We start from the raw sequence: 21,267 nt of genomic DNA, 5'->3' as shown, positions 1-21,267 counted from the left end.
AATATTCCTCCACAAGTGCACACTGTTTATTGCTCAGGGCAGTCTCTTGTGGAGCATTTGTAAATTTTGGCTCTGGGTATTGTTGATGTTTTACAGGTGTCTGAAGTGACTGTGGGGACTGCTGGTGCTGTCCTGGCTTTGTTCTTCTGTGCCTCATTCTGCAGTGAAGGTAATTTCTGTGGTGAGATTCCAATGAGATTTACAGGGATGTTCTTCCAAGCTGATGGAGTTTTTAGGAACCGACATTAGTGTGAGGTCAGAATTTAATCCCCTGCTGCACAAGTGTTTATTTCCTGTGAATTTTACAGTATCTTTGACCTGAAACAGCTTTGGACATGAGGTAGAACTCCCATGCCTTTCCCTACAGCCTCATCAGCAGTTCTTATTCACTGCTTTTGTTGGTTACTCTGTTGGGTGGTTTTTCATCACTATCTCACAAGTGGTCAGACACAAGCAAAACAAGCTTAATAGTCAGACACACAGACAACAAAAATCCCTGCTGTTATTTCATGATCTGCCCCACTTGGAAAGCTTCATGTATTTAACAGTATTTAGGCTCATTTACTGCTTTTCATCTCAAAGCACTTTTTTTAAACATTTATTAATTCCCATTACTGGTAAGCAATCTAACCTTTTTCTATTTCCAACCCCTTCTTCTCTCCACCCACCAAGACATGGGGATTGGTTTCTAGACACCTCACTAGAATTGGAGCTGCAGTGACTAAGCAGTCAAAATATTTGCATGACAGGTTTACCAATCTGCTTTGCCAAAAAAACTACCCACCCTTTTCTTGGTATTCAAAGCACAAAGGTTACAAAACTGAGTGTAAGTTGCATTGGTTTGGTGTCACCAGAGAAAAGTCCAATAAGCACAGTCTCTTTTTAATGACAAAGAAACAAGCGATTTCAGCGTGAGTTTTGGAAGTCACATCTGCAGTTAAGAATGTGCATATTTCAAAATCATAGAATTACAGAATGGTTTGGGTTGGAAAGGACCTTAAAAATCATCTGGTTCCAACCCCCCTACCATGGGCAGGGACATCTTCCACTAGACCAGGTTGCTTGAAGCTCCATCCAACCTGACCTTGAGCACTTCCAGGGATTGGGCATCCAGAGCTTCTCTGGGCAACCTGTGCCAGTGCCTCAGCACCCTCACAGCAAATAATTTCTTCCCAATATCTAATCCAAACCTACTTTCAGTTTGAACCCGTTACTCCTTGTCCCATCACTACAGTTCCTGATGAGCAGTTCTCTGGCTTTTATGTAGATGCCCTTCAGATACTGGAAGGTTGCTAGGTCTCCACACAACCTTCTCTTCTGAACAGCCCCAAATCTCCCAGCCTGCCAAAATGTTGAAAAATATATCAGTCAAGTATGTTTGTTTTGGGAAGACTTTGTTACTTTGAATATATTCCACGTCCTTATCAAATACAGCTGTGTGAAATACACAGGTGAGCCATCACTTCAGTTCCCTGCACTAGGATTACAAAGGCAGAGCTTCCCCTGTGGAAGCAGCCACATCTTTGGTTTCAGTTCTGGTAACAGTGAGTGGCTTTCTGAGGAGGAGAACTGACTGAGGGTGTGGCCTCCAGGTACCAGCTGGGCATCTTTGGTCTCACTATACGTTTGATGACAGGCTCCCATTAAATACAGACACCCCACTAGGTGAGAATAGAGCACCCAGAACACAGCAGGGTCCTAGCAGCTGAATAGTGCATGGATGTGTGTGTGTGCTTTTGTTATGCACGTTGTAATTGATCAAACTGAGTAAATTATACTACAGAAAGTAGAAGCAGATTAATCATTATTTTACATTAAAAATAATCCTAATGCAGTGAAATGTTAACTTGAGAACCAAATTCTGCTTTCATAGAGGCAACCATAATTCCCATGGGAGTGAATGGCAGGTTGTACCTTAAGGCAGATGTAATTTCGTTGTGGCTGATACTGCTGCACATTCATGTAAATCCCCTTTTCTGTTTTGTTTGTTGGGGTTTTCTTAAGTAGAAATTTGGCATTGCTAAGTTGAACCTGTGTAAAAATAACATCCCCTTTCTTAAAAAAATCTCAAAAAGTTAAATTTTTCATAAAAGGCTTAATTATCATAAAGGAAAGGATATTTCCTATGTGTTTGTTGTGACATTGTACCTCATCAGAGCTGGAGTCAGGGGTTCCTGTTTCCTGCTCGCTCTATCAGCTGACATCCACAGCAGGGTGTCATAGCTGGGGCTGCCTGTGAAGCAGCTGTTCCTGGGCACCTGGAGAGTGCAGGTTAGGGAGCAGTGTGGGACCACCACTGCTAGGAGATTTAAATAGATCATCAGAGCCCAGTATCTTTTTTTTGAACTACAGCATCTCTATTAGAAAATGCAACTGATTTTTAATCTAACATTTGTAACAAGGTAAAATCGTAAATGCTTGTATGCTTTTCCAAAGGTTTATACTTTCTTAAGAAGACTGTAACATATTTCTAATGTGGAAGAAATATGTAACAGCCTGTATTTAGCTAATTACCCATCACACCCCAAGTGATTTTCAATTTCACTTCTTCTTGGGGTGAAATCTACTGTCTATAATACTTGGACTCAAGTAAAACTCCTGGGTGGTACAATCGTGTTCCAACACCTAATATTAAGTTAGATTTGATTATGAGTCAGTTTTTTCTCTGTAATACCTCAGGCATGCAGGCTGTAAAGGTTTTGGAAGCTCTGGGTACAATGCCTCTGCAGTCCCAGGCAGGCAAATGGCTCATGAGCAGGCCACCTGTGCAGAGCTGTGCAGAAGAGCCAAAACCCCGAGAGAGATGCACCTGAGCAGTCTGCTTGCGCTTTATCCCCGCAGGTGTGAGTTTGCAGAGGTCACTCAGCCAGGTGCCTGGCAAACCAGGATAGTGAGCATCCAGATAAGCAGGCAATTGCTGTGAAAAAGAAAGAAGAATACGTCCTGTTTGACATTTCAGGTCACACTTAGGATTTCACTTAAGAGTAAGAGAATGCAATGCCATGTGAGATGTCTGACAGTCCACACAGTCATTTTAAACTGAGGGCTCAGAGTGCAGGAGTGTGCATGTCGTGCTCACTGCTTCATGCTACTATCACTACCACCTCAGAAAAAACCAGCACTGCCCCACAGTCATTAAGCAAGGACTCCTTCTGACATGGTTTTTCCCATTAAATCCCAGAACAGAGCAATGACTGGCTCTAGATTCTTCCAACAACCACACTTGATAAGCAGGAATTATTTCCCTTCTGGAAACAGAGACACTGAGGTAGATAGGCAGGCTTCAGCATGTCTGAGGATGCTGCCCACTGAAAACCTGCAGCATCTCAGGGTTAGGAGCCAGGAATGTCCTTTGAACCCTTCTCCGTGTGCTCACCCAGACAATTTGCAGAAGGGACAGGGTGTTTTAGCAAGAGGCCCAAACCTGAGGATTCAATTGCACCTAAGCAGACACATGGAATGAATAGGCTGAAGTGTGTTGCTGGCAGGTCTGAGTGGGCAGCGGTGGGAGCAGCCTCAGAGCCACATGGGACTGAACACAGCATTCTGCAGGGCTTCCATGATATATTTCTGTTCCCAGCTTGATTGATTCCTGTGTGCATAAACAGTGGGAGGACAGACAGACCTCAGGCATTCGGAGAGTTCAGTACAGTAAATTTTTCATTTTTGGTTTTTTTTTTTTTTTTGATTTTTGAACATTAGGCATATCTGCATGTGGGTGTTGGGAGCTTTTCATGGCTTCCTGACTCCATTGATGTCTGCTGTGTTGGTACATTTTGGTCAGCTGAGAGAACTTCCCATCTTTCAGCACAGAGAAAAAGGTGGAAAACTTCTCTCCAGAAAACATTAAAACACCATCTTTGATGGTGCCTTCATCAAGGCATGAAGTAACCTCTGGGCTCAGTCCAGCCCCCCTCCCTGTCCTCCCCTGTATGGTTCAGGGCTCTTCGCAGCCTCAGCTGTATCAGAAAAGTTGCTGGAGGTGGGACAGAAGAACTCTCAGTTCCAGCACTTTGACTGAAGAGCCTCCAAAGAGTTTTCAGAGGATGACAGCGAATAGGCCAAACTTGGAACCCAAATGCAGACATTTACCACACGGCTCCTGCTGAGCACAGACTCTGGAATTTGGCATTGCTGCCTTGGGCTCTCCAGGATTTCAACAGATGTAGTGCATTGATTTAATGTTTAAAAGAGAACCCTGCTGTGGCTTCCAGAGCTTGTTTCATCGCTTTAGAAATCAAGCAGTAACATACAAACAATACAAGCAATTTTGTGTTATAAACAACATCCAATGTTTAGGGAATTGGGATTAAAATAAAATGTCTCCAACACTTTTGGCATTCCCCTGTCCTCCATCTGGAGATTGTTTTCTTTTTTCCAGACTCTTCCCATTTTTGTCTATTTCTGAATTTTCGGTATTTTCCTTGCAGCTTGGAAATTCCTCCAATTTTCTCTTTTTTAAACCACACGACAACCTTGATAGGGCTTGTTGTTTGCCCCATGTAATTCAGAGCTAATAAAAACTCTAACTTCTCACCTCTGAGAGAACAATGTTTGTGCAGTGTGCACTCCACAGCGCTCCCTGCATTGTACAATGTTCATATGCCATAAGGCAGCCCACAAAAATACCAAGCCTGGGTTAACATTCATGCTTTTGTTTATACATTTTGGGACCTGATGCTTATCCTAGGCTCCCACTTAGTATGTGGGATGGGGACAAGGTCATTGTGCTCCTGAAAACACTTCCAGAAACACAAAGGTGCGGAGATTTACTAAATCTTCTACTGTTTGGTTTCAATGAATTGCTTTTCAGAAGAATTCAGAGAAATTTGAGGAAATAAATTGAGGTACCTTTACCTCTACTGCTGTGTTTTTGACATGATTACACCTCCAAAGAAAAATTGTAGAGCTACAAAAGATAAAGGCAGATAGAGTAGTAAAAGATATGCCCCCCCATTCTGTGTTGACCATTACATGAAATTTTCACCTTAGGAAAAAACCAACTGAATGTGGATGAGATAAAATAGTATAAAAAGCATGAATGGAGTAGAGAATGTGATTAGAAAAGCATCATTTACCATCTCTCCTATTTCAAGACATACATGGCTAACCTGAAAGAAATTAAGACACACTTCTTCAAACACAAGTGTAGGTACACTTGTGAGCATTCCTGCCACAGGGCGTTGTCAATGCCAAAAGTTTACCTGGATGCAGACCAGACCCACTCACAGAAGTAAGCTCCACCAAAAGCTATTAAACACACTTGTTACCATCTCTGCTTCTGGGATTTTTACCCTGTGTATCTTAAAACAGAAAGAGTTTGTCAGGGAAAAAGCATATAAATTTCTGTTTTCCTACTCTTCCATCTGCCATTCAGCCCTGCTGAGCGGGATACAGGGCTGTACCCTGCTGTAAAGTCCAGCAATTCTTATGTTTCTAGTCTACAACTTCACTTCCTCCAACTCAGCTTCTTTTCTCTTTGTCTTATGCTGTTTCTATCACTCTTCTCAGTTTTTCCATCTAACAGGACATGTTCTTTGCCACCCTAACTACCTCTGCTACTTTCTACTTCCTTTAGGTCCTCTTGAGGCGTTCATCTTTTGGCCTCCAGCAAATCTTTACTGTGAGACCTGGAAAAGACCTAGAAAAAGTTTTATCAGCTTGACACCCGTCTACATTTTCCAGTTACCAATGATCTGGGGGTTAAGAATGAAGCACCTCAAAGAGCAGTCGAGGCATTCCCTCCCTGTCAAAGTAGGTTTGTTGAAGCAGTTTCCAACCACTTACCAAGTGCCATTGCTATAATGGTAATATGCAAGGATGTTGTTGTTGTCACTGTTTCACTTGTTCAAGTGCTTGTTACATTTTATGCCTTTGGCTGAGTGGTGATTTTTAAGAAGCGAGGTGTTGTGACTGCAATATTGGGCACAGCAGGGATCATGAAAAATGCCAGATGGAACAAAATTATTCCGATTTTTGATCCACAAAGAGCCTAACTGTCAGTCATGCTGGGCACCCAGCAGCTCCCATTGAAACCAGTGGCCCCAGGCCAATCCTGCAAGAACTGCTTAGTTCAGTTCACTGGATTGGCATTGCTGTGGAACCTGCCTCACACCACAGCTGAGCTTTAAGAATACAGAAAGAGATGATAGTGTCAATAAAATCAGGACATGCAAAGAAGCCCTGGGGAAAGACAAGAGATTGATGCCCCACTGTTCCCTCCTTTTTCTTTTGAAGCTTTTTTTGCATTTTTCATTCAAGTGCTGAGTGTCTTTTCCATTAACCACAGCTCCACTCTGTCAGCTCTATTTTGATTTAGTAGGTCCTGGCAGGAAACTGATTTGGAAACATAAATTTGCATCTCAGGTCTCAGTCTGAAGTCACACTTGCTGAATCTTTTCTCTATTTTGTAGCACAGTCTAATGGGGAAAAATCCTCGTGATCATTCTTACTTGTGGTACACTGGAGGGCATGGCTACAACCAGTGGAACAGTTCCTAAAAATTCACTTAGGATTCACTCATGAGGTTTATTCAGGGGATTGTTTAGACTTCTGGTTTGGCTTAGAGTGTTTTTCAGCCAGCAGTCCATTTTATTCTGACGCACATCAAAATTCAAGTCAAAACACACCTGAAATTAAAATAGCAAACTTCAAACTCAAAAGTGAAAATATTTGGATGTTTGTGTCCATGTCTGGGTTTAGCCCACTCTTGGGAACAGCAGAGCTGTCATGCACATTTGAAGCCCAAACCTAATGATTTTATTTGAATCTCTCTCTGAATTAAGACAGTTATTGATATGTTTAGAAGAGTGAGTGTACATTTTCTGTCAAAGCTGGTCCACGGCTCTCTCTGCATGAAAATTAATTGTTTGCAGATCAGGAAGATCCCTTCAAAAGATCCACAAGCAACAGAGGTTACATAAACTTCAAAGAATGAGGCTGGGATAATGAAGAAGGAAACAATGAAAATAGCAAGAAACCTGAAAATTTTGGTCACTGCAGCTTCTGGATGTAATTCTATTTTACAGATGCACTCCAAAGTATTGGCAGGTTCAGATCCCTGTTAACAGAAGTGTAATCCCATGCTCACTTGTGAGCAGGGAAGGGCATAAATCTACAACTCAGTGAAGAGAATGCTGTCTTTAAGTACAAACTGGTTTGAATTCTGCCATCTACATGGTAAGATCCTTACCTGAGATCATTCCATGGAACTCCTGCAAAAGCGTTGAAGTGGTAGATTACTTTTTCACAATGTTAGAATTTAAATTGCTTGCAAACACAGATGTTTAAGCTTCTGCCTTTCAGTCTGGACCACAGTGCACTCAGGTTTGTGAAGCAGAAGTCTCCTATTTTGTGTTGCTTGGTGGAGCTGTCTGGAGGGTCACAGAGGTGCTGCCAGCCCAGGTGTGTGTTCTGTGCATGCTGGAGATGAGGCCACCGTGGCGGGAGGAGGCTGCCACCAAAGGCAGCAGATGGGATTGTCCCCGGAGCAAAGCAGGCACTGAAGCCAGGTGGCAGAGAATTCCCAGCTGGCCACCTGTAGCTAGGGATGGCCAGGCTGGAGGAGCCAAACTTGCTGCTTTATTCCAACATTTCTGGAGGCTCACATGCAGCTCCACAAGAGAAAAAAGGGAAAACAAGTGGGAATTAGCATGATAGCAAGTTTATGTTTTGCCAGGCTGTTTGCTTTATTTTTCAATGTCATAGAACATCATGAACAATTTCTCTGGATGGTCAGGCCTCCTTCCTGACCTGTCCAACCATCCTTTGGGGGTGGACTGTAGGAGAATGGGGTCTTCTAGCAAGTAGTTGCAACATAGGAAGCCTACCCTGGAATCTTCTAGCTCTCCATTTGCAGTTTTCAGCTGCCAAGCTCGGACAGGCTGCTTTGCGTTTGCTGGTGCCAATTTGCACCTTGGTGTCAAAACTCAGCTGGTTCTTTAGCCCTCCTCCAGCCTTGCTCTGTACCTGGAAAAGGTGTTCTGTGCAACTGCTCTTGTCACAATGTTGTTAATGAGCTTTTACTCCAGTGGGAGGCGCTGAAAAGGCCTGGCTTTTTTCACCTGGCTTTAAAAGGGTGTCTACAGAAGAAAGAAACACAGATGACAGGTGTGATGGCTTAAGCCAATTTACAACACTGATAGTTGGCAGCAGATAAAGAGGTGATGCGTTCAGAACTAGGCTTTGTATTATGCCAGTCTGGATTTTATTTTTCTACAGCAAACAAGCAATTTATGCTACCAGGCAAGTTATTTTTCCTTCTGTGGGGACGTGATGCAGCCTTTTCACTCCGTGGGCAGTGTTCTGAACACTCAGAATCATTACTCAGGTTTTCTTCTGAGCCTTAGCTAGCTAAAGTTTTCAATATATAATAACTATCCATCCTTCCAGCTGCCGTGAGTCGCTGTTGAAATAACCAGACACAAATCCTGAAGAGAGTAAACAAAGCTCTTTATTGCATGAATAGATGAGCTCTGAATTCTTCACGCAGCCAAGTAAAGGGGCCATCTCCTTTTAAGTGCAGTAGCTGTCCTGCTTGCACTGACACACTGTACTCTGACTGTTGCACTGGGCTGATGGTTTTTCGGGCTCTCAACACTGAGAGCTTGGAAGAGGCACTCACCAATGAACTGGCTGCTGCCCAGCAAAGAAAGGGGGTTATTTGTGTCTGCCTGCATGGGGTTATTTGTCTCCATAAATGTGCACTCTATTCAGTGCTGACAATTCCCACAGTTTTATGATACGGCTCAATATTTAGCACTGGCCAAAGAGCCAGGCCTGGGACATTGTGTGGGGTGTGTAGAGGTCATATGGTTATAAATGTAAAATGGGATGGTTTCCATTCTGGAGTGCAGTGGATTGGAAGCACCAAAAGGTAACAGCAAAGTTTTCCTTGGAATTGCTCTTTTGAAAAATTCTACCACATGTTTTTTGGGGTGCGTGAGACGGTTTCTGGCGGGCTGAAGTTGACAATACTTCGCTCATCTGTTTTCAGTGAAACTGTGGTAAAGGCAGAGCCTGCCTTGGCAGTGCCGGCAGCTCTGAGCTCTGCTGTGAGCTGATGCAGCACAGATTTAGCAGCACAGTGTTTCTCCGTGGTGCTCTGGGCTCGCTGGCTTGGCAAATGGCTTGCACTGGCCCCATCCCACGGCAGCTGCAGCTCCTGCTCAGCACAAACGAGGCTACTGGATGTGATGGCTTTGGGGCCAGAAAGGGCACAGGGACCTGTGCCCAGCCTGCTGACCTGGTGGACAAAGCACTGCCACACACGGAGGGAGTTCGGCAGCTCCTCTCCTCACCGTGCAATTCGTGCCAGGTGAACGAGGACTGAGCAGGGGGGCCAGCGGGTACGGGCTGTTGTGTGATAAAGACAGCGAGCACTCCAAAACAGGTGTGTCGGCCACGCAGGGAGGGATCACTCTCGTGAGCTGAGATGGAGGAGCTATTAACCTGCCAGCTCATTCACAGCTTTAGACCCTGTAGCATCCCCAGCGATAATCTAATCTGATTTCCTGTATAATATAAACTGTGGCATTTCCCCGGTTCAACTCCTGCCTCGTGCTCACCCTTGATGCCAGCGAGAACGCGCCTGTTAGAGATGTGCCTGCTGGCAATTCCCACCCTTCCAGCGGAGGCAGCTCCCCCGAGGCCTCGGCAGCGGTGGGCAGGGCTGGGGCTGGGGCTGGCCGGCTCCTGCCCGGGGCACGGGGTGTGCGGGGTCTGTGGCTGTCCCCGCGCGGTGTCGCTGCGGGGCTGCGGGAGCTGCGCTCGGCCGCGCTCCGCTGTCCTGGCCCCGCGCTGGAGAAGTGCCCAGCGAGAAGGGTTCCAACAAATGGGAAGCGCCGCAGAGGGCTTGCACGGTCCGTTTGTCAGAGCCAGGTTCTGCTCTGCGTTTTCCCGGGAAACTCCGAAATTGCCGCTTTGTTTGCCACCTGGTCAGGACATTTTGATGTAATATTTTTGCCAGTGACGTAATTTTAACTGGAAAGTCGGTCTGCTTTTTCACTGGAGTAGTTTATCCATCATCCCTGCGATACTGTAAAGCATAAGGCAAACCAATAGCCTGATGAGGATGGGGAGCACGGATTCCCATGCTTAGCCCATTCATTCCCAGGAGGTTTTCCGGCTGTGAGTAGCAGTTAAACAAATGTCTGAAAACACATGACACGTTCGGGGTGCTGATGGTCGGGCTGCAGAGGGAGCCAGTCTCAAGGTGAAGCTCTTCCTCCGTACACCCTTTCCCTGTCAGGTTGTTCTCAATGTCACAGAGACAGGGCTAGCGAAAATCCAGCTTTCCCCGAATATATCTTGTCTTGTTCCCCACACGACTGTTTTCCAGGCCAAGTTTGAGGCTGCTTCTCCGGGATTTTGCTACAAAGGAGTGGGTGAGGCAGCAGTTTTGAGCGATGAGGCAGTCAGCCAGGGGTACTGGCTGAGCACTGCAAATGTGAGCACCAGCACACAGTGCAGGTCCAGAGGGCCTGGAGCAGCCTTGGCTGTGCTGGACAGTTGCTGCACAGATGGCTGGAGCTTGCCCAGCAAATATGATGCAGCCAGAGCTACTCAGACCTACCACATGTGCTCGAACTTCTGCGTGGAAATACAGCAACTCGGAGACCCACCAAGGGCCAGAGTGACAAATTAGTTTGGGGATCACAGAGTCAGCACAGTTCAGCTCTCTGGTGATCTCTGGGCAGCCTCGTGGTTTCCCTTGCCTCTCACTTCTACAACATGGTGGTAGCAACTTGCTTTGTGTCCCTTGACTTACAGTCTGGCTACTCCATGGCCCCAGTTCAGAGCAATGTGTTTGCTTCACTAGCTCTTAAAAAGCAAAAGGAGCCGAAAGCAAAGAAAACTGCTCTCAGCTGGGCAGCTCTCAAGCTGCTCTCTTAGGGGAGGTGGTGGTGGCTGCCAGCTCCCTGTCCCAGTCTGGCTCTACCTCTTGGGCTCTGCTCAACCAGAAGTCTGCAGAGGGCAGAATCTGTATCAGTTCCCATCCCATGGCAGGAGGTGGCACTTTGTTTTCCTCTGGCTTTGGTTGCTTGGCCCCTGACTGTGTGTCTGTATGCAAAGTGTTTTAAATTTATGTGGACTTGGATTGCTCCTCACCATGGAAACACATAAAATGACAAGTGAGCAAAGGCTGATAGCACCAGCAATAGGGAATAAGATGCAAAGATTTTGACCCTCGTGTCCTCAGCTTGGTGGATGCTGTTCCTGTTTGATGAGGCTCCCGTGGCCCACGTGAAAGGAATCAGTGTCGTAAGGTTGTGCTCTGCTCCACAGCCAGCAGGCCTCTGCAAAACAGTGCCCTGGGAGGAGTATCATGTCTTTATTTCTGAGGCATGTTGGGTTGAAGGGTTTTTGTGGTCACACAGGTGGTCAGTGGTAGAGATAAGAGCAGATCTCTGTATCTCAGCTCCAGCCTGGTGCTGTAGTTCCCAGTGCGTGCTTGTCTCATGGCTCGGCAGAGAGTGGGACCCATGCTGGGATTTCAAAACCTTCCCTCATGTTTTTCCTGCATGAGCAAGCTGACAGAACCTCTTTTCCATTTTGTCTCAGTCCCATGGCCAGGAAATCATCATCAACCTCAATTTAAACTTTTGCTTAACAGAGTTGAAAAAATAATATACACATCACTATTCATCACTGTCTGGTTTTCTGTTCATATCATCAATAGAGAGAAACTACTGAAAACAAATGTTTTAATGAAAACGGAAACAGTTTTATAAATAGCTTGTTTCAGGCTGTGGCATTATATAGAAAGCTGAAAGCAGAGGAGTAGGAACAGGTGTCCACGAAACCCATTTCTCAGCGTGCCCCGGGTCTGGCTCGTGGGCAGAGCTTCAGGAGCACAGAATCTGCTCGGCACAGCCAGCAGCACCGGCGGCACCAGGAATGCTGGGCGCCCGGGCTGCGGGAGCGCTGCTGGCACCAGCCCCGCTCCCAGCAGCGCGGGAGGGCTGTGCCGGATCCGCGCCGCGCGCTGTTCCCGAACAAAGCCCTCGGCATCTGCGCCGGGGCAGTCACCAGTTGCCATATGTCACTCTGCTCTGCATATGTTTGCAGGGCCCAGCCAATGGCGCTCGCACACTCTCGGTGCGCCTCGCTGTCCCACACAAAGGGTGCCCTGTCGCGGCCGGTGCCGATGCGCCGCAGTCTGCTCGCCCGCGGAGCAGCCGCGCTCGCCGCGCCGCGTTCTGCCGCACGAGCAGCGCGGCCCCGGCCCGGCCGGATGCTCTGCAATCTGTTGCTCTGGGAGCCCGGGCCCGGCTGTCGCGATTTCCGCAGCCCGCGGGGCCGCAAAGGAGCAGGCGGGACGCGGCGGGGCCGTGCCGGGCTCGGGGGCTGCGCCGCTCGGCCAGGACCGCGCACAGCGCGCAAGCTGCGCGCTCCAGCGCCCGTAACTAATCCCGCCCGTGCCTTAAGGAGTTTTGGTTGCGTTTGCTCCGTGCATAACCAGCACAGCCCAGAGAGTCACTCGGACTTGCACAACGGGAAGAAATGGGATGTTTCCTCGCGTTACTTAAAGCACATCCTACGCTAGCAGCTGATATAAGTGAGCTAAAGGAGTGGTGCGATATTTTGCCCAAAAATAGGGCTCGCTGCAAAACTTCCTTCAGGAACACAGTTTGTACCACCCTTCAGTTCAAGCCTAGGAGGCATAAAAAGTGTCTGCACTGAGAAATTCACTCAAACAAGCCTTTGAGTGGCACAGCCTTGCTGGAGATTGCAGGCTGAGCTCAGAGGAGCCCCAGGAAAATAAATACTTGCTCCTGAAGGATTCACATCCCACAGAGGCCTTCTCCAGGATGTAGTTAATGGTACCAGGGCCACCTGTTGAGCAGTGAGGATGTGACAAAGTATTGAAGCCATGTGCTTTCAGATGTGCCACCAAACCCACTAGCATCCGTTTGGAGACTGTGGAACAGTGTGTGTACACATGGAACTGAAATTAGGCCAGAGTAGAGAGTTGCATTTTAGTATTTATTTTATTTTGTTGGTGGTGGTTTGGTTTTTTGGTTTTTTTTTTGTTTGTTTGTTTTTTTTTTGTTTGTTTGTTTGGTTTTTTTTTTAAATCTGGGTAAGACTAGGTGCTCGTTTCACAGATTGTAATTCCATATGGTAACTTCTCTCAGTGCAAAGCACTTGGCCCCCTGGCCTGAAGTGTCTTTTCACATACAACTTACACAAAGCCATAAAAAACCCCTGATGCAGCAGCATAATTTTATAACATTCACACATCTGTTTCCACTGACAGCTTTGAAGCCCAGTAAAGTGGCTCAGATAGAAAAGAAAAAGAGAAAAATAACCACCACCGTGTCTGTAGAAATATGACTAACACCCTGACCTGCTTGTACTTGTTAAAATGTGCTAGAATGACAATGTTAACAGCTTGGCCAAACATCAGAAAATCACTGCTTCATCTGATGCTATTAGCTGAGTTATTCAGTAAAGGCAGAGATGGAAAAGTAGTGATGCTTCCCTGGGCCTCAGGGTGGAGTGGCAGAGAGAGATCAGACATCTAGTGACCAAGGGATGCTGGTAGGAGCTTGGCCCCTTGCACAGGCTGCCCATGCTGCTGCCACCCTGTCCTGAACGGCCTGGTAGCACTGGGCCTGGAAAGCTTTCTGCATCTAACCAGCCAGGAATCTGGAAGGTGTGAACATGAGGGGCCCTTGCTGGATGGCACCCCAAAAAGAGACAAAATGACATTTTACATTTTTCTTGTTAGGCCATGTTCGGGCTGAACAAGAAGTACCCAGGGTGAGTCACCAGCCAGTGAAAATGAGCTGCCTGACAATCATTTTCAAATGCCCCACTTCCCTGAGGGTGGGATTTTTTTCATCCAAGTCCCCATAAGCTTTTGTAGTTTAACTTGGACAGTTACATTTCTGCAGCACTGACACCACCAGCAGGATCTGTCTCTTTGGTGTTTATCTTTGCACACCTTTGGGAGGTGAAGGAATGGATCTTTGGATTTGTGCCTCACAGTTCTCCTAAAATCCTGTGCTCTGCCTTCAGTTTACAGACCCTGTTGTGCCTCTCTTCCAGTGAGGCACAACTCCCACCTGCCTGGCTGAGAGAGGGGAGATCCACCAGGTTGTGTTTGTGCTAAATCCTGTCCACCCAAGTGTCATCCCCTGAGCAAAAAGTGATGCTGCAGAGGGCATCTGTGATAAAATCAGAGGTTCTTCCCCTTCCCTGGAAATGGCTCCAGGAATAAAGGACAGTGCTTCAAACAGCATTTGCCGTAGGCATGTCATTCATTATGTTCTTCATGCAAGGACACATTGAAATTCAGTTCAAAGAGAAAGGAAAACCCTTTTCCAATAAGCAGAGATCAGATTATTTGGTAAGCACAAAAACCTTTTGAGTAATAACTTTTCTGTGGAGAGTCAGATGGTTTCTATATGCTTAGTAGTCTTAGTTTCCCTTGAACTGTGTAATTCAATTGAGGTGCCTCACTCAGCTTTTAAACCATCTCATGCACAGCTGTATTCCCAGACTGGCAAAGCCACTGAGCACCTCTTGCAGGGCCACTATCTGTGGCATTTGGCCTTCATCTTGGAGGGCTACAGGGACAGTCTGACTAAAATTGAGGTCAGTCTCTTCCAGTGACCTGCCTTCACTTGTAGCTGGGAGTAAAGCTGGAAGTAAATTGGCACTTTAAATTTCTGTTTGTTCACAGAGGTCTCCAGCAGAGGCAGAGCCTCTGTCATTTTGTGTGTTCAGGGTATCACAACAGGCCAGGTGACAGAGAATTCGGATCGAAGCGAGGAGAGTGCATGCCTTACTGTACTGGCAGTGAAGAAATACAGAGAAATAAGCAATTGACCTGAAATAGAATTAGCAGAAGTCAAGAAGTCAAGACGTTATAGTAACTGGTTTTCCCTCTTTTCAGCAGAGCTGAATGTTTAATTGATTTAGCAACAGAAAGTGACAGGGAGGATGCTGCTGGTCAGAGGAGAGCTTTGGAAGAGAATGGGGAAGACAATGTATTGCCTTTGCTTTTACTGGTAGCTTCCTAAAAATACATATAGACTGTGGTAACAGATACAAGCTGTTCCCAAGTACCAAACTGTGTTGCTGAACCAGATGACAGCAAGAAAGGGGAGCACAAGCAGGCATTTTTGTAATTTTTGTTCAGGTGAATCAAATCATTCACCTGAACAAAACCATTGGTGCCTAATTTATGTTGATGGATGAATTTCTACTTTGTGTATTCAGACTGTGCACTAGAGAAAACTGAGAAGTCCGAAATTCTTACCAAAATTCTTAGCAAATCCCTTTTGTTAAGAATCCTACTTGATATTCTCTTAATTAGGCAGGAAGGAATAAGTCCATCTCCAAGGGAGACTCAGAAGGAGTTGCTGTGCACAGTTATTCATGATAAATGTTGCAGCTCTTCTTTCTGAACACAGATCCGGAGAGGAGAAGGGAGACAACCTTCCAGGTTTACAGCAGATCAAAGGAAGGTCAGTGGCTGGCAGGAATATGGAAGGGGGGAAGAAAGCTGGGAACTTAAGGATCTCTTAAAAATCAGTGACTGCCTCTGCCTACAGGTCAGCAGCATCTCTAAATTGGTAGTTCTTTCCTCTTCTGCTAATTAGTAGTGGCTACAGTGGGAGTGTGTATTCTGTCAGCTTGAATTTAGCTAGTTCAGAAGGTAGACTGTGCCTTTTAGGTGTTCTTTTTAGGGTAAACTCTTCCTATTGGGCATGTTTTATTATCTTGGGATCCATCCTTCAATCGCTTGATGTTGTGGCAAATTTCCTGCATCCCAGCTGGGATCCCAAGTGTGTCCAGAAAGTCCTACTGTTTTCCAGGATATCCTAGCACCGAGAGCACACATAAACAGAGCACACCGAACAGATGGGTCATGATTTGTTTGAACAATCTATATGTCCTATATATCTCTATGTCTCTTATTTATCTTTATATATATTTATTAATTCAAAGACCATTTACAATGATTCCCTTTATTTAAACGTCCTCTAGATTCTATCTGCTTGTTTGTGCCTCCAGGAAAATCAATCTGTGTGGGGTACTGAGCACAACTGCAATAAAGGAGAAAGAAATAAAGCAGACAGTGAAATACGATGTGTTCTCTCCAGAAGGGAAAGTAGAAGCCTCGAGCCAAAGTCCAAAGGTTACATATGGTGGCAATGCTCTTATCTAACCTGGTTATACCTGGTACTTGCAGGTAAACGGATTGAGACACTCTGCAGTCATGACATGAGCACAGCAGGGCCTGATGAGCCTCACTGCCACGCCGTGCTCCACCTCACACTGCCATGCAGCAGCACACACGAGAATCCTGCAGGATACAGCTGTTGTCTTGGGCCATGTCCTTTCCCTGGGCATCCCCAATTACCTGGGCCTCCTCAGTGAGGAGAAGATGTGGAGCCTTCTGAGCTCCTGGCTGAGGGACCTTGTCAGATGTTCAGATCACAAACTGGTACTTCATATAAGCACAAAACCCGGCGTTATCATATGGAGAGATAAATCCAGTTATTACAGGCATTGATACAATCTTGAAATGTAAGGATGGAAGAATGAATGTTTCCTTTAAAGACATTTTGGCTTGTTTCTTGGTCTGACTTTCAAGCTTTTTCATCCACTTGCTGGCAGAGAAGTTTCTACTCCTTTGGCTCTTGACATGACCTCTCTTTTCCTAGCATTTCCTAAACTATTTTTCCCTACATATTTCCTATATTTCCCCCCTATGTGGGGCTGTCCACACTCAGGGCTGTTTCCTAGTTTTCAGCAGAGCCAAGCAACACATGCTCTAAGTCCAGAGTTCCAGCTTCTCATCAGGTACTTTTCTAATGGCTGAACAGCATCTTTGTGTTTAACCTTTGAACAAAAAAGCTAAAATATTATACAGAATTCCTCTATTTCTATTTGTTAAAGGAACTGGGCACCCCCACCCCCCACTGCCTGTTACTTGGGCACTCTGAGGGTGACAAAGCCAGAGATCTCCTCTGTAATCGTGACCATCTCTTACGCAGAAATACTCATCTGTCCTCTCAACAGGCAGCCAAACACGAGCTCCAGGTGACGTCTTGTTTCCTCAGCCCTGAGTGTGTCTGAGGGCTGTCAGCCCCACCACTGCCCTGTTCCCCCTGTTCTGCAGACAGGAGCAGCCACCACACACTGTCCTAGTCAGGAGGAGCTGGCTGCTGCAGCTGACAGGCACTTTAACAAGTCTGTGCTGTGCAGTGCTATCTCCATGGCTTTCGTTTCCTTGCCCCCCTTGACCTCCCATCTATCTCCTTTCACAGAAAACCTGTGGGCAGCCCCTCCCAGATCTTTCTTATCTGTAAATCTGTCTACTGCTGCATCCACAGCTTTCCCATGCACGGACACACCCAAGAAAGCCTAATTTGTCCAGAAACTTCTGAAGTTGGCAGTGGTCACTTGTAGCTATCCATCCACTCAAACACAGAGAGCTCTGCACCTGTTCTCTCAGTACTTCTGAGAGCTACCTTCTCCGCTGTTATCTGATGTTTTTCTCCCCTTCCTCTCAGTGGTTTCCTACTCAGCTTATTGACCGCATACATATTAATTCATAATAATGAGCACCCTGTACTCTTTCCTCAGGCAGGTCCTCTGGGTTCATTCCTTTTTCTTTGATACATTTCCAGCTGCCTCCAGCTGACCAACACTGACTTTGGCTCGGCCTTTTTATGTGTCTGACCAGAAGTGGTGGAAAAAGGCTCTCTGGAACAGTCTTTGTGCTATCTCCTGCTTCACCAGCTTCATCTTCAGATCATGGCTAATCCCTATGGCTAGTTCTTCCTTTCCATTAGCATTCCAGTACCTTCAAGCTAATGTCCTCCATTGTGCTTGTACTTATTCCCTTGGTGCTACAGGTTGCAGGGATAGAGGGTTCTCCTCCCACTTCCTCCCCAGCTGAGAAACCACACTGGCCTAGAGCAGGGCACATGGAGAGCCTTCCTGACCACCTGTGTGTATCCTCCCAGTGGCTCTTGAGCCCTTAGCCTTGCTCTCTCGGAGTTCCTGTTAACTGTGTACCACTTCCAGCACTGATGTTCTTAATGGGAAGATGTTTTGTTTACATGGAAAAAGAAAAAGTGAAGCTGATACCCTAGCTCTGAGTGCCCTGCATGCCCTGCAGTGAAGAGGAATTGTGGAGCCTGGTGATCAAGGAATAGCCTTTCAGAGAAGGGGGCAGATGGAGAGAAAGATTCTGCAAAAATGAGAGGGGCTGTCTAAGATCTCAAGACACCCCTCTCATGTATTCACTGCTCACAGGACACTGTCCTTTGTTATCTGGGAGACGTGTGAAAGCAGGCCAGGAAAGCCAGGAAGTTTGGAGTTTGCTGGTTCCTGCCCCAGATCTCCCCGTTCCTTTGTGCTTATCCAGAGCCTATCGCTGGTGAGTCTTGGGGCACCTCCCAATTATTACTCACCACCACCTCCCTCCAAACAGGAGATCACTGCAGGAGATAGGGAGCGTGAACCCTGCTGAGCCTGGTGTTCTGGCTCCCACGTTATTGCTGTTAACTCTGGGGTGGACTGAGCCGTTGAGTTTCCACCCTTCGTGTTGTTCTGGCGATAAAGTTCAGATTAAACCTAGTAAAAATATAACATAACCATGGCAAAACCAATACAGATATTTCACAAAGAAGCCATCAAATTCTCTGTGCTGTGCAATGCTGTGATATGTGTGCAGGCAGTGTGGTTGAATCTAGTCCTTCATTGCCTGAGTTTTTCACGTGGGTTCATGTTAAATCTAATGGAAAGGCCAAACAATAAGAAGACCCCATTTTCCCCTTCATTCCCTTCAACTAACATAAAACTCTGTCAGAAAGGAAGTACCAAAGAGAAGGGTTATAACCTGGATGCTGTTCTTGTCCATTTTGCCAAGTAGGAACTTTTGCTCAGTCAGAAGTTCAACATCACAGGCAAAAGGATAAGAAAAGACAAGTATCTTGGAAAAAAAAAATTAAATCTCTGATAACACTGCAGAGAACATATGATTTAAGCTGAAAGGAATTTTTAAAAGTCTAGGAAAAAAAACCTCCTTATTCTTTGGTCTCTGCCAACAGAAAAAAAAATGGAGAACTATCTTTAAATATGGCTAATAAATTTACCTGCTTGGGGCAGAAGAAAAAATCAGTTTGTAGTTTGTTAACCCACTGGGAAAGTCAGCTGCTCATGCAGCTCAGTGCTCTGCTCAGAGGGTAAGTTTGGAAGCTGCTGCCATACCCTGTCTGTGCTGGAGGTCCAGAAGGCAGAGCATTGAGGTGCGTTGCAAGGCAAGGGCTAATCCTCTCACTGACCTGTACAAGTAAGAGGAATGAAAAGGGACTTGTACATATTAATCACAGCTCCTGCACCTTTCTCTCTGGTGGCCCCAACCACCATCCATAGTGGGACACTGACTTTACAGTTAGGGGACAGCTACAATGCCTGAGGCTCCAAAACTGTTCCCTGTTTCCTGTTCCCTATGTGTGGACATCTCTTAAAGCTGATAAAGATGTTTAGAAACAGATTTATGAAAAAACATTTGGTTCTTGGCTTTCTGCTCCCGTTTGATAACATCAAGGTTACACATTTATGCTCTTAGCTCTAGGACAGAGTGAGGGGCAAGGAAAGGAGTATTTTTTAAATTCACCAACTAAACCTGCAATGGACCCTGTGCATGCACCCAAGCCCACACATCTGCAGAAAGGTGGCTTCAGAAATCCCCAGTGGTGAGTAAATTGAGAGCAGTCACTTGCACTCAAATGTCTTTGCTCAGCTGATTGTTTCAGATACTCTTCTGGCCATTGCTCATTTTGCTTTCTCTCTCTCCCTCTCTCCAAAACAAAGCTGCCAGCTCCTCATCTGCCAGGGAGGGTTACAGGGTGGCTTGCTAAGGGTTTTTGGGCTTTATTGAGTCTCCCCAGTGAGGCACACAAGAGTGGAGGTCTCCAGCAGCCCTTTCCCTTAAGCTTGAAGAGGATATGCCCCAAACTAGAAAGGGCTAATAAAAAGTAATGCAGGAGGGGAAAAAATACCCCAAACCAAACAGCAGCAAATTATATTTACCTAGGTGAATGTTTGTCTGTTTTGTTGTAGTTTATATTTTACTCTGATTCTCCTGCCTTCTTCTGATGGACACTTTTTTGATGGTGGTAGGTTTTAATGATCCTTTTCGTCCCTTCTTCCTGTTTTGTCCTCTCCTCATCTTTTCATTTTCTTTGAAAAGCAATACCATTCTACTTATTTTCTCCCAGTCACTTGCACTCTGGGTTTCTACAATTTTCTTTTTCCCTCCACTCCTAGTACAGTGTCTCTACCCACTCCCTCCTGCCCTTACCACCTTCTAGTGTCCCCAGCACATCTCTAGCTCTCAGGGAACATCAGCAATCCTAGAACAATTTACAGCCATTAACCAGTGAAGTGTCCCACCTCCCTGCAAGGCAGGTAATTATTTATGAACACTGCAAGGCTGCCACTGTTTGGGGTAACAGATTGTTCAGCTGTTCCTGCTCGAGGGGCCCCACACAACAACAGTGAGGCTGCAAAAGGTCAGGGTTGGGATGAACAGCTAGAGCTGCGTGTGGGGACTGCAGACATCTGCTAGCACATTGCTGAGCTCTGAGCCCTCCTTTTACTCGTGGGTTTGTGAGCATGAAATGTCTCCTGGATTTGTAGTGTCAAATAGGCTGTATCTCAAAAAAAATTTAAAATCCAGAGAGAAGTCCATGGACCACAGATGGATTCTGTGCTCTAACTGGTCTGGCTTCTTTGTTCCCTGCTCGTGCAAACCATCCCACGCTTCATCAGGGAGGGGCTGTGGCTCCCACTGAAACCAGCTCCTTCATAAACTGATGGTGACACTACATGGGGACTCCCAGCCTGAAATGCTGCGTGACATTTTCCCAAAGGTGGAAGATTTATGGGTTTAACCTAAATTAATTAAGAAGCAGAACCTTAATTAAGAAGCAGGTTGCTTCTGAAACAGCTAACACACTTCAAAGGGCTGAAGCCATACACTTAATGAGAACAAAGAAGAGAAAACAGGGTCAAAACAGACCATATCTGTGCCTTGTTCTCACCCCATTCATCTAGCACATGGAGGGGGGCTGCTCTGCTGGTATTTTAAAAATAGCAGTGGAACATCTGCCACCCAAAGGAGAATTGGGGAGTGTGGGAGGGGTATGTGGTATATTTTATTCAAAAGCTGCTGCTCCCCTGTGGAAGCAGAAGATGAGCCAGATGTACTTTTTTTTCTCTACCAAGTCCTGC

At 46.1% G+C, this 21,267-nt stretch overlaps 1 long non-coding RNA gene across 1 annotated transcript in view; it reads left to right on the top strand.

Moving 5' to 3' along the window:
• LOC125326981 overlaps positions 1 to 21,267 on the top strand; it is a 131,073-nt gene that overhangs the window by 109,192 nt on the left and 614 nt on the right. The gene's annotated exons all lie outside the window — the stretch shown is intronic.

The sequence above is a fragment of the Corvus hawaiiensis genome, chromosome 6 (assembly GCF_020740725.1).
Source record: "Corvus hawaiiensis isolate bCorHaw1 chromosome 6, bCorHaw1.pri.cur, whole genome shotgun sequence".
Lineage (NCBI taxonomy): Eukaryota > Metazoa > Chordata > Aves > Passeriformes > Corvidae > Corvus > Corvus hawaiiensis.
Note: the sequence above shows the minus strand (reverse complement) of the source record. Positions and strands in the feature narration are given on the sequence as shown.